Source organism: Cyprinus carpio, unplaced genomic scaffold (genome assembly GCF_018340385.1).
Source record: "Cyprinus carpio isolate SPL01 unplaced genomic scaffold, ASM1834038v1 S000006462, whole genome shotgun sequence".
Classification (NCBI taxonomy): Eukaryota; Metazoa; Chordata; class Actinopteri; order Cypriniformes; family Cyprinidae; genus Cyprinus; species Cyprinus carpio.
This window is the reverse complement of record NW_024879142.1, coordinates 247761-261027: the sequence shown is the minus strand read 5'-3', so window position 1 is coordinate 261027 and position 13267 is coordinate 247761. Positions and strand designations below refer to the sequence as shown.

Below are 13267 nucleotides of genomic sequence, written 5' to 3'. Positions count from 1 at the left end.
AAATGTCTGGTTACACTCAAAACTGCCAGTCCCTGGTACAGTTTCCCCTTAAATGTTGTATTTCAACCTGAAGCAGTTATGTGCACAAGTTACATAAAATAACTCAATGTCCCTATGGACTATATACTACCTTGATCATTGTATGTTTAAGAAGATACTTAAATGAGATTAATGCAATCAATGCAAGATTAACAATATTAAAAATTTTCCATAACACTCCTCCCTTTTGATCATTATTGATCACTTATATTGATTAAATGTAGATAAATTTGTGAACACTTTACCCTTATAGTTTACATCAATCATGTAAATTCAAGATTTAAAACACCATTACTCTCATAAGGCGAAAAAAAAAGCATTTGCATTGTTTTTTTATGGAATATAGTCATTCCTAACATATAAGCAAGCTATAAAGAAAACAAACAACTCTTATATTTGATTATAGCTGTCAACCTGTGAATTGCATTAGTCATGTTCTTAATACCCACATCTATCACGTGGCCATCAGCATCGTTATCAGGAATATACATACACATGCAGTTCCCAAAAGTACACACACCCCCCCACCCAGGAGATGTGGTGAGTTGATCCAGGACAAGTCGGTCTTGCTGTGCAGTGAGCCTCAGCCCTCGTATTTCCTTCTTGACGCCTTCCCTTACCACCTTAGTAGCGTTCAGTTCATATCTCCTGATTTGGACTTCAATTTGAAGAAGGCTGACCCCAAGCACCAGAACTACAGCATGGAAGAACTTCTCCGCTCCGTTCCACAGCCTGTGTTCCCTCTTGTCGAGTTGGTCTTGTAGTTTCGCTGCAGTGGTCGGATGGTAGGTTTTCTAACAGCTTAAGTCCCTCGCTGTCATCCGTTGGCCCAAACTGACCCCAGATCACTCCCACACAGTGATGTTGCTGCGTGTTCAGCTCCCATACACCACTGTATGTTTGTTCACCTAAGTCAGCCAGACGTCCCCCTTGGCATGGGGCAGCTGATCAATCACTTTACTGAGCTGTAGCCCTCTGGTGGCACTGGAACCTTCCTGCAGTGACTTGCATGTACCCACGTAGCTCTCTCTGCCACTTTCACCACTGTGTGTTATTAGCAAGACCTGATATCATGCAAGACTCCTTCCGCTGGCTTGGGCAGAGCGTCCTTGACCTGCTGAGATATCTGAGAGAGAACAAGAGACAACTATCGACAGTAGTTTAACGTCATCTTCACACAAAGCTGTAGAAGGTAATGGTCATGGTTCTGGTCCTACTCCAATGGAAGCTGGCCTGCCAAACCAAATTTCAAATGGACTGAGGTTAGACTTTGTTCTTTTTATCATTCTCATATACATTAACACAATGGGGAGTGCTTCTACCCAAGACAGTCCTGTCTGCTCAAAACACTTCATTAATTTGTTCTTTAATGTCCCACCTGAGTGATGGCTTCATTTGCAAAAGGTGTGCCATTGTCACTCGTATATTATATGATCAAATCGCTGATTTTGAAGTGGGTGTGCCACTTGAGGCATCATTTATGGGATCAGAATCCCGCCAAATGTATTGCAGTCATAGATCGAAAAATAATAAGCATAAATAAAATATTTAAAAACACATGTAAAATAATAACGCACAAAACTGAAAAACAAATGCAATTTTTTTTTTTAAATAACAAACAACGCGGTCATTGATCGTAAAATAATAAGCATGAATCAAAAATGTAAACACATTTAAAATTATATTGCACAAAACTGAAACATGAATTCAAAATTTTCCAAATCGCAAACAAAATCAGGTTTCCTGCTCATATGTTATTTTTTTTGTGTGCTTATGGTCTTTTCCCCCCTTTGCTCTTGTTTCCACGTTCTGCGCTTACGTTTCTAAATGTTGCAGTTAGAGTTTCATGTAAATCAGGGCGGGCTTCAGCGTCACCATTGGGCCACAAGTTCTAGATTGACAGCTGCTCCTCTAGCCAATCAGTCCAAGGGGGAGTTGACGTCACTCCGATGCGACTCGTGGCTGCTGTGGTGGCAGGTGTGTGGAGCGGGAGCGAGCGGGGAGCGCGAGTGGTCGGGTCTTAGCCCAGAGCGGCATTTTTAAAAGGACGGAGCGTCGCTCTATTTCCTGCTCCTATTTCGCTCCAATTTCGCTCAGCTCAACACGAGTCTGAAGCATGCTCAGTCAAGCCTGACCCAGAATCCATCTGTCTTTTACTGTCATCAACAGACTATTTTCATTCAAAACTTGGCTCAATAATGGAGTTCAAAAAGTACTTCAAAAAAGAAAACGAGAAATAGGTGTACTATTAAAAAACGAACTAACAGTGATTTATTTATATAATTAGGCCCATTAATTCGTTTAATTTTACGGCAGTTTTTTTGTACAATTGATATAAGCCAATTTAAAATGTAATCCTGTGCGCAAAAGTTCATTTATAAGAATGTTGGCCTAATAGTTAATTTACTTTTAAAACATTTATGTATATTTTTGTTTATATAATTTTTATTTATATTATTAGGCCCATTTATTCGTTTAATTTTACAGCAGTTTTTTTTTTTTTTTTTTTTTTGTACAATTGATATAAGCCAATTCAAAATTTAATCCTGTGCGCTGCGCAAAAGTTCGGTTATAAGAATGTTGGCCTAAAAGTTAATTTACTTTTAAAACGTTTATGTATATTTTTGTTTATATAATTTTTATTCATATTATTAGGCCCATTTATTCGTTTAATTTTACAGCAGTTTTTTTTTTTCGTACAATTGATATAAGCCAATTTAAATTTTAATCCTGCGCGCTGCGCAAAAGTTCAGTTATTAGAATGTTGGCCTAAAAGTTAATTTACTTTTAAAACGTTTATGTATATTTTTGTTTATATAATTTTTATTTATATTATTAGGCCCATTTATTCGTTTAATTTTACAGGAATTTTTGTGACTAATTTGTCATTTGTAATTTGAAATAAAACATTTCTATTTGAAAAAGTACTTAAAGAGCTGTTCTGTAAGCGCTTGTCAGAAGAAACAGTCGAGCGACAGAGAAGGACAGCAGTTTGTAAGTGTTTTTGCCTCGTTTTCTCATTAGACTACTGCGTGATCATCGTTGCTAGGGAAACTTTGCTTTAATTACTGTGTGTCTTACCCTGGTAAATACGTGTGAATTGTGGCGTTTGGTTTTGCGTTTGCCTATCGCAGGACTGGACAGTTTCGGTCTGCTAAATAGGGAGGCGTGACAAGCTGACTTCAATCACAGGTAATCAGGCAAATATATAAGTGGTAGGTTTCACCGCGGCAGCGGTCGCGGCAGCCCTCGTGTGAAGCCTCCTCGTGGGAAGACCGACGAGTGTAAAGACCATCGACTCTACCTGCGCGACTCCACCGAGCAAGGACACCGACAGGGCACTTGAGTATTGCTTTTCTCCCCTTCAGTTTTTATACAGCTCATCCTCAAATACTTATTTTGGACACTTGTATTCACTATGTGCTTTCAGATCTCTACTATCACTACTAACACTCGGAGAGCACGCTATGTACGTCGAAGGAAGGCCTGCCTGACAAATCTAAGGCCTGTCCCTCTGACCTCTACTCCAACGCTCTCTATTCCAGTTGGTCTCTGGAACTGCCAGTCCGCTGTTAACAAAGCAGACTTCATTTCTTCCATTGCTACTCATTCTGGTCTCAGCCTCATGGCACTGACTGAGACCTGGATCAAACCTGAGGACACTGCCACTCCCGCAGCCCTTTCCACTCATTTCACTTGTTCCCACACCCCTCGTACGACTGGGAGGGGTGGAGGTACTGGTCTCCTTATATCTAAAGATTGGAAATTTAATCTTCTACCACCACCTACAGGTCACGCATCATTTGAATCACATGCTGTTACTGTAACCCACCCTGTTAAAATCCACTTTGTGGTCATTTATCGTCCCCCAGGTCAATTGGGAAACTTCTTGGAGGAGTTGGACGTGCTGCTATCAAACTATCCTGAAGATGGTACTCCTCTGGTACTGCTTGGTGACTTCAACATCCACCTAGATAAACCCCAGGCTGCTGACTTCAACACTCTGCTCGCCTCATTTGATCTTAAGCGAGTCTCTACTACAGTGACTCACAAATCGGGCAACCAACTGGACCTCATCTACACGCGCTGTTGCTCAGTGGACAACACTTTAGTTACTCCACTGCACACCTCAGACCACTTCCTCATTACTGCTAATCTAGCACTTACTCCTGAACCGGCACACGCTCCAACGCGGGTCACCTTTCGACGGAACCTACGCTCACTCTCTCCATCTCGCCTATCCTCTGTGGTCGCATCCTCACTTCCTTCACTCTCGCAGTTTTCAGCTCTGGACACGAACAGTGCTACGGACACTTTTTGTTCCACTCTGACCTCTTGCTTGGACAACTTTTGCCCACTGTCGTCTAGACCAGCACGCACCACCCCATCTGCCCCCTGGCTGTCCGATGTACTCCGTGAACATCGCTCTAAACTCAGGGCTGCAGAGAGGAAATGGCTTAAATCAAGAAACTCTACCGACCTCAGTGTGTATCAGTCTCTCCTCTCTTCCTTCTCTGCAAACGTCTTCACTGCTAAAACATCATATTACCACGACAAGATTAACAACTGTTGTGACGCTCGGACACTCTTCAAAACCTTCTCTTCTTAATCCGCCTCCACCTCCTCCTCAATCGACTCTTACAGCTGATGACTTTGCAGTTTTCTTCACGAATAAGACAAGAACCATCAGTGACCAATTCTCCACACCGCAGACTGAGGATAACTTCACAACGACTAATGCTCACTCGTTCTCCTCCTTCTCTCCACTCTCAGAGACGGACGTTTCCAAACTTATCCTCTCCAGTCATCCTACTACTTGCCCACTGGATCCGATCCCCACTCACCTCCTTCAAGCGATTTCTTCTTCAGTCATACCTTCACTTACTCACATTATCAACTCCTCTCTTCACTCTGGAACATTTCCCTCAGCATTTAAGCAGGCTCGGGTAAGCCCACTGCTGAAGAAACCATCTCTAAATCCAGCACTTCTAGAAAACTACAGACCGGTATCCCTTCTTCCATTCATTGCAAAGACACTCGAACGAGCTTTGTTCAACCAGCTCTCTATGTTTCTTGTACAGAACAACCTCCTGGACCGCAACCAATCTGGCTTCAAAAGTGGCCACTCAGCTGAGACTGCCCTGCTCTCGGTTACTGAAGCCCTGCGACTGGCAAGAGCAGCTTCAAAATCCTCAGTGCTCATTTTGCTGGACCTGTCTGCTGCTTTTGACACTGTTAATCACCAGATTCTCCTATCCACCCTCAGAAAGATGGGCATCTCTGGAACCGCACTCCAGTGGCTTAACTCCTACCTGTCTGATAGATCCTTCATGGTGTCTTGGAGGGGTGAAGTTTCTAAGTCACAACAACTTGCTACTGGGGCTCCTCAAGGCTCAGTACTTGGACCGCTTCTCTTCTCCATCTACATGACGTCATTAGGATCTGTCATTCAGAAGCATGGCTTTTCCTATCACTGCTATGCTGATGACACTTAGCTCTACTTCTCATTCCAACCAGATGACCCGACGGTAGTTGCTCGCATTTCAGCCTGTCTGAGTGACATTTCTAGCTGGATGAATGACCATCACCTTCAGCTCAACCTTACTAAGACTGAACTGCTGGTGGTTCCAGCTAACCCATCGTTTCATCACAACTTCTCTATACAGCTGGGTTTGTCAACCATAACTCCTTCCAGGACAGCCAGAAACCTAGGAGTTGTGATGGATCATCAGTTAAGCTTCACAGACCATATTGCTACAACGACCCGGTCCTGTAGAGTTGCCTTATTCAACATTAGGAAGATTAGACCCTTCCTGTCAGAGCAATCCACCCAACTTCTTGTCCAAGCTCTTGTTCTCTCCAGACTGGACTATTGCAATGCGCTCCTGGCGGGCCTTCCTGCATGTACTATCAAGCCTCTACAACTGATCCAGAATGCAGCAGCGAGGGTTGTCTTCAATGAGCCGAAAACAGCCCATGTTACTCCTCTCCTCATCAGGTTACACTGGCTACCAGTAGCCGCTCGCATCAAATTCAAGGTACTGATTCTTGCCTACAAAACGACCACTGGCACGGCGCCAACTTACCTAAACTCACTAGTTCAATCTTATGCACCCTCCAGAAGTTTGCGCTCTGCAAGTGAACGACGCCTTGTGTTGCCATCCCAAAGAGGTTCAAAATCACTCTCACGGACTTTTTCCTGGACTGCTCCCAGCTGGTGGAATGACCTCCCGATCTCAATTCGAACAGCTGAGTCTTTACTCATTTTCAAAAAAAAATCTAAAGACTCATCTTTTTCGCCTGCACTTAACCAACTAATACTAGTACTTACCTTTTTTTTCTTTTTCTTTTCTATCATATTCCAAAAAAAAAAAAAAAAAAAAAAAAAACCTGGCTACGTGTTCTGTACTAGACTAACTGAGACTTGTCATAGCACTTGTATACCGTTGTTGTTTTCTCGTTGATCTGATTGTTTCTACTGTTCTCATTTGTAAGTCGCTTTGGATAAAAGCGTCTGCTAAATGATTAAATGTAAATGTAAATGTAAAAATGTTGTTGTTGCTCATTAGTTCTTTAGGAGGTAAGGCTGTGGTCTAAGCTAAAAGTCATATATAGATTTTTTTTTCTTTTTTGGAGCGAGCAGGGGGCGATTTGAGTGGAGCGCGAAGCAAACTGCGTTGAGCGTTGAGCGATAATGAGCGGAGCGGCCTGATGTAGCTTTGAGCGGGGGGAGCGGAGGGGTGAACAGTTCCGTGAGCGATGAGCGGAGATTCTCACCGCTCCACTCCGCTCACATGCTCTGGTGTGAAGTAGAGGGTGACACAGGAGTGGATTTTCAAATCGCTCCCGTCCCACTCCCGCAAAAAAAGATCCCATCCCGTCCCAATCACACAAAAAATACTGGGGGAAAATCCCATCCCGTTTCAATCCCGGAAGAATGACTCACGTTCCCTCCCACTATGTTGTATTTCTTTTTGGCCGGAATCTGTCACAAAAAAAAATAAAAATAAAATACAGTACAGATCACAGCATGCCCACTTTAGTTAAATAAAAATTCAAAATGTAGTTTTTTTGTTATTTTATTGAACTGAAAGCCATCTTAATGCACAATGTGCATTGCACACACATTAAATTTAATGTAAAACATCCATGCTAACATACGTTTTCTATTTTATTTATTTTTTTCATTTGAGCGTAGACATTTCACTGTCTATAGATTTATTTTTCATACACAGAGTTTCGAAGTTTCTCGCTCAAGTTCACATGACTGAGACGACAGAGACCGAATCGTTTGCTTTAATTATTTTACAGAAGCACGTTCCGTTGTTATTCTAATTGCACACAAATGAACGTATACGGATTCGAAAGATTTATTACTTTTATCTGTATGTACAAAGATTACGGAGTATTTTAAGAGCCAGTGAGAGCACCGGTGCCTATCTGTCCTGCTGTGAGCGCGCTGCTGTTCAGTTTGCGCACACACCTTCAATAGCGCACATTTCTCTGGGTTAACATTAGATTGAGCGGCCATGTAAAGTTATGACTACATACATCTTTTAGATGAAAAGCTATATTTGATGTCTATGAATGATAGCTGGGCTTTTGGATGTCCTGCCCGATGTAGGCTACTGTATTACCACATAGACCAGCCATTAACGGTCTGTCCTTCACGCGCAGGTCATTCACTGAACCAGCCACACCAAAGCAGACAGGAGGAGAACATAAAGACACAGTGGAAGTAGAATTGAGTTCAAAATTAAAATATAAGCCTACAGTTTATAGTTTATTTAAAAGGTAGGCTATATTTGTGTATAAAGTTGGGGATCAAAGTGTTATTACGATTCCCGGTCCCGCCCACTCCCGCTGACATTTTTTCCTGTCCCGTCCAAATCCCGTGATTAACAGTGTGAAGATCTAGTGTGAGAATGGATAACCAGTGTCAGAAGGCAAATCCCGGACGATCTCAGGTAATTAGCCATAAATATTTTGTTAATGGGTGACAGAAACATTCACTTGTGTTATGATCTTTTCTGCAAGCTCTATGTAGTCCGACTAGGCCGATCTAGCTCGTTAACAGGTGTCTTGTTAGTTTGGTTTAGTAAGCAATACTTAATATTTTAGGCATTGTAGGGCTGCATGATAAATTGCACGCGATATGCGCGTCTTGTCAGTAAAGGCGGTGTCCTGACATTTCCTACCAGGGTTTACTGCGCATGCGCACATCAATATCGCGTCCTTTTTCTCGTGCTAAACACTGATTTTTAATGTATATGCATTACTGTAAGGGTAGGTTTAGGGTTGGGGTAGGTGTAAACTTTAATAAAAACACAATCTAATTGTAAGAAAAAATATTTAATGTTGGTTTCCTGTAGCTGTATCCCTTCAAGCTACAACCACAAATATAATACATACTGTATTTGCATTCCGGTTCTGTAATCAGCGGTAATTCTCCATCACCTGCACGCTTTCACATGTAGCAGAATAACGGCTAGTAAATGCTGCTCCATGAAAGTGCGCAGGTGATGGAGATTTACAGCTGATATAAATTAAATATCGCCTGACAATCTGCGCATCAAATATCGCGTGCGATTTATAGTGCAGCCCTACTGCCTAAAATATAAAGTATTGCTCACTAAACCAAACTAACAAGACACGTGTTAGCGGGCTACATATCGGCCTACTCGGACAACATAGAGCTTGCAGAAAATATCATAACACACAAAGGGAATGTTTCTGTCACCCATTAACAAAATATTTATGGCTAATTACCTGAGATCGTCCGGGATTTGCCTGCTGACGCTGGTTATCCAGCTTCACACACCTGCCACAGCAGCCACGAGTCGCATTGGAGTGACGTCAACTCCCCCTTGGACTGATTGGCTAGAGGAGAAGCTGTCAATCTAGAACTTGTGGCCCAATGGTGACGCTGAAGCCCGCCCTGATTTACATGAAAGTCTAACTGCAACATTTAGAAACGCAAGCGCAGAACGTGGAAACAAGAGCAAAGGGAAAAAGACCATAAGCACGCAAAAAAATAACATATAAGCAGGAAACCTGATTTTGTTTGCGATTTGGAAAATTTTAAATTCATGTTTCAGTTTTGTGCAATATAATTTTAAATGTGTTTACATTTTTGATTCACGCTTATTATTTTTCGATCAATGACCACGTTGTTTGTTATTTAAAAAAAAAATGCATTTGTTTTTCAGTTTTGTGCGTTATTATTTTACATGTGTTTTTAAATATTTTATTTATGCTTATTATTGATCTATGACTGCAATACATTTGGCGGGATTCTGATCCCATAATCATTTGCCCTCTGTCCACTTTGCTTGTGGCACAGATCATCCATGATTGACAATACCTTTCCGCAAAGAAAGTGAATCCCCTTTTGAACCAATATTGATTTAGCAAATCAAACATTCCCCCTTAACTCATGTGATCTAGGCCATGTATAAGTTTTGCATAGTGTGGGAAAAAGTGTTTTGGTAGACATGGTCTGCCTTCAGTACTCAGCCAAAGGTTGTTTATCAGTTTGCACTTGGCCTTCACCCATTGTTTCTTCTCCTCTGCTGTGGCAAAAAGCTTGCATGCTGTAAGAGAATCAGAAGTGAGTGTGAATAAGTCATTGTTAGGTGTTACACAGGTAAAAGAAGGCTCTGTTCACATAGCTGCGTCCTTTGCTGCAGTATCAGCATGATTTTTTACCTAAAAACACAAAATCATCACAGTTTTTGGAATGTGTGACGCATTTGCAGATAGCAATTGACTTTGGTAAACAAAATTGCTTCAAACAATGCTGCTATTTTATCATGGTTTAGAACAGTCTTACCATCAGACTTTATAAATTTCCTGTGTTTCCACAATGCCACAAAATCATGACAAACCCCAAAATAGTAACGAGAATCTGTGTAATGTTAACTGTTTGCCCTTTAGCAATTTTGCAAGCCTCCGTCAATGCTACTAATTCAGCCGCTTGCGCAGAGCAATGCGCGGGGAGCGCTCCAGATGTTATTGTTGCATATGCAGTTGTTACAGCTTAATTTGTTCTGTTTTTTGCCAATATTTGGGTCTCTAGATGCTTAACCATCAATGATTAGAATTAAGTCAGCATTTTCTAAGGGGGTTTCTTTTAAATCTGATCTTGGTGTACAGACCTGTTCAAATGTGGCAACACAGTTGTGTTGTTTCCCCATCCTGCTTCGTAGGGAGCAGTGTAGCAGGATTTAACACTGTGCATCTTTTAATCGTGATGTTTGGCATTCCAAATAGAACTGCATTGTACCTGAGCCATCTGTCGGTTGACAAATGGGATGTTTTCTGTTCCAACAGGATCACAGAGACCGTGCGTGGCACGAGCAAAGTCACATCAGAGTACCCCACAATTTCCATTTAAGATAAAATAGCTTTTTCTGCAGATGCAACAGCTCTCAGGCATTTTGGCATGCCTGCCGCTACCGGATCGAGCTTACTCGAAAAATAGGCCACAGGTCTCCCCCATGATCCTATAACAGAACAGAAGTCATGAACCCATTCTCTCATCAGCAGTTTGTACAAAATTTCTCTCTGGGTCTGGGAGTCCCCCAGTGTTAGTGATGTTTTTATCAGTAATATATTCTTAAATGCTTTCTCTGCTTCTGGGATCCAGGTCAGTTTGTCATGGGGTTGCCAAAGCACTCAGGGGCGATTCTTCATTAACATAATTTGGAATGAACTTTCGACAAAACGAACACATGCCCAAAAATGACATTAGTTGCTTTTTCATAATAAGCTTTAGAATCTTTTGAATTGTCTCTTTTAGTTTCTCAGATTAAATTTGCCATTTTTAGTGATGAGATGACCTAAAAATATCACCTCCCTTTTTACAAACTGCAGTTTTGACAAACTTGCATTGCAACCCTCAGTAGCCAAATGTTTTATAAGTTTTACAGTGTCTTGTTCGCATGTTTCTTAATCTTTATAACAGGGAAAATAGGTGTATGCACAGGAGAATTTTCACAGTGCACAATTACCCCAGCGGCTCTTAATGATTCAAAAACTGGTGTTATACCTTCAATAGCCTCTCTTTTTAGAGGATATTGAGGTTTACAGGGTCTGTAATCAGACTTTGGAGTGACTTGAACTGATTCACAATTTTTAATCAGCCCAACATCAAATTTAGATAAAGCCCAGAGTGTCTTAGGGACTTCTCTCAGTGCTGGGTGAGACTCTGCTTCTTACACTGAGAGAAAGCAGTGACCGGTCTCTGTGTCATCAATCACACAGACTGTGCATACAGCTTTAACAGCAGGCCCGTGCAAACACATTCGGTATGCAGACAGTGTTGGATTGTATTCGACATTGTCTTCTGCTGTCTCCACCCAATTCACATAAAAAATACACATTTTTACAAATAAACCAATGTCTTCCCAATGTTCGTTATTCTTTCTGGACAACGCAACATGTGGAAGAGAATCAACAACATCAAAAAACATTTGCTGTTCATTTCTCAAATCAACAGCAACAGGGCATCTGTTTTCTGTCCAGATTAACCATTTCAGGTCTATCATGTTTATACATGAAAACCATTTCTACACAAACATTTAATCTCTTCCAAACAATGTATGTGCTGAGCAATGTAAATCAGAGAATGGCATAATTCAGAATTAGGTGAAACTGTCTTTTGCAGCATTGACAAGCTTTTCACATAATCTTCATAATCTTTCAGTTTCCACTGGTAAATATACAACTGCGATTGTTGGATTGTGGCTAAAGTTTGAATTTGGCACTGGGCCACTTCCCAGTGAAATCTCTTTCTAACAAATTTCAGTTTTCTGACAGTAGAAAACAATGCTTAAAGTTCATGCCATTTTTCATCCTCACATCTCAATGGTACAGTGAAATTTTCTCTGACAGTTAAACCAGATAGACCAAACTAAAATTCCACTTAATTTTGGAATTGGATCTATTTCATCCATTCTAATTACTGAGTTGCCAGCCCTTTCAACTCCATTAACCCATCATTTAATCTGTAGCATTTGTTTATAAGCTAATTTATTTGGATGACTATATGTATGTACCTATGTTCTTGTCGAGAGAAGATTTGTAATTTTCTAATCTTCCAATGTGATCATGTATCAGAGCAAGCATTTTTCTTCATTGCTAAGAGCGGAAATATCAGCAAGCATACTTTCTTCTATGCAGTGAGCTTTAGAGAAAATGTGTGTGTGTTTCAGACTTATCTGTTTTTGTGCTGCGTGGCCTTGGTGGACTTTGCTCCCGACTCCCCCCCTCCTTCTCCAGCTTCTGCTGTGAAAGTCTCTGTTGTCAGTCTGCCTCAACTTTCTCTGGTCCAGCTGCCGTTTGGTTGATCAAATGTGGACAGTGAAATTTTCCAATGTCCCCTCTCCCAGCAGTAAAAGCAAAGATCTGGATCAGTCTGAGACTGTCGTCATCCTCTGCCTCGTCCGCTTGATTTTGGTGGTGTTCACTCTGACTGAAAAGTCCGTCTTGATCCGTTAACACAGTTTTCTCCTTTGGGCGTACAATATACCAAATAGTCGGCGTGATTCCAGTCTGCATTCTTCGTTTGAGCATTGCCTGTAGGGAAATGTGGTCTTATCTTGTGCCAGTCTGTTGCCCCCAGTTTGAGCAAAAGCAAATGTTTCAGTTCTTGCATGGTGGGGCTGAATTCTTGACAAAACATGTCCAAATCCTTTGCAAACTTTTCTCCAGAGTCTTTGGGGTGAGGCAAGTGTGTCATAGCCTCTTTCAAGTCCTTCTAGTTCCATGGTCGAGAGACCATCACAGTTCCGTTCGGCCCAGCCACTTGAATCATGGGGAAAGCTCTGACGTGCTCTCCTTTTTCCTCCAGTTCATCCTCATTCAGGCTGTCCAGCTGCAGTGTCACTCTCTCATGAGCTTTAGATATGGTGCTGACTCCAGTCACGGACTATTCCACTGCTCTTACGCCGTCGCTGGTGGCAGACGTTCTGGATGATTATGATGCTGTCAAAGTTGTTGCTGGTCAATTCGAAGATCCTGTGCTTGTCTTTCGTCGGGCGTCAAGGACTGCGGTGCAGATGCAGTTGCTCTGTAGGATGGAGGCAGCGGTGGTGGTTGAATCTGGTGCTGCTGTGGTATTTGTCGACAGGGGTGAAGCCAGGAGTCCAGATCAAAGTCCACTTTGGCACACCGCAGTTCTCTAAGGGGATAAAGAGAAAAATTCTGAACAGTATGATCTGTTCTT

General features: G+C 41.7%; 1 long non-coding RNA gene across 1 annotated transcript; it reads right to left on the bottom strand.

Annotated features, from left to right (window-relative positions):
• Positions 1–808: 808 nt before the first annotated feature.
• LOC122143609 lies at positions 809–11848 on the bottom strand. The gene is made up of 2 exons (XR_006159262.1): positions 10325–11848; positions 809–1165 (listed from the first exon to the last, which is right to left on the bottom strand). It is a non-coding gene; the product is annotated as an uncharacterized LOC122143609 (long non-coding RNA).
• Between the last annotated feature and the right edge of the window lie 1419 nt (positions 11849–13267).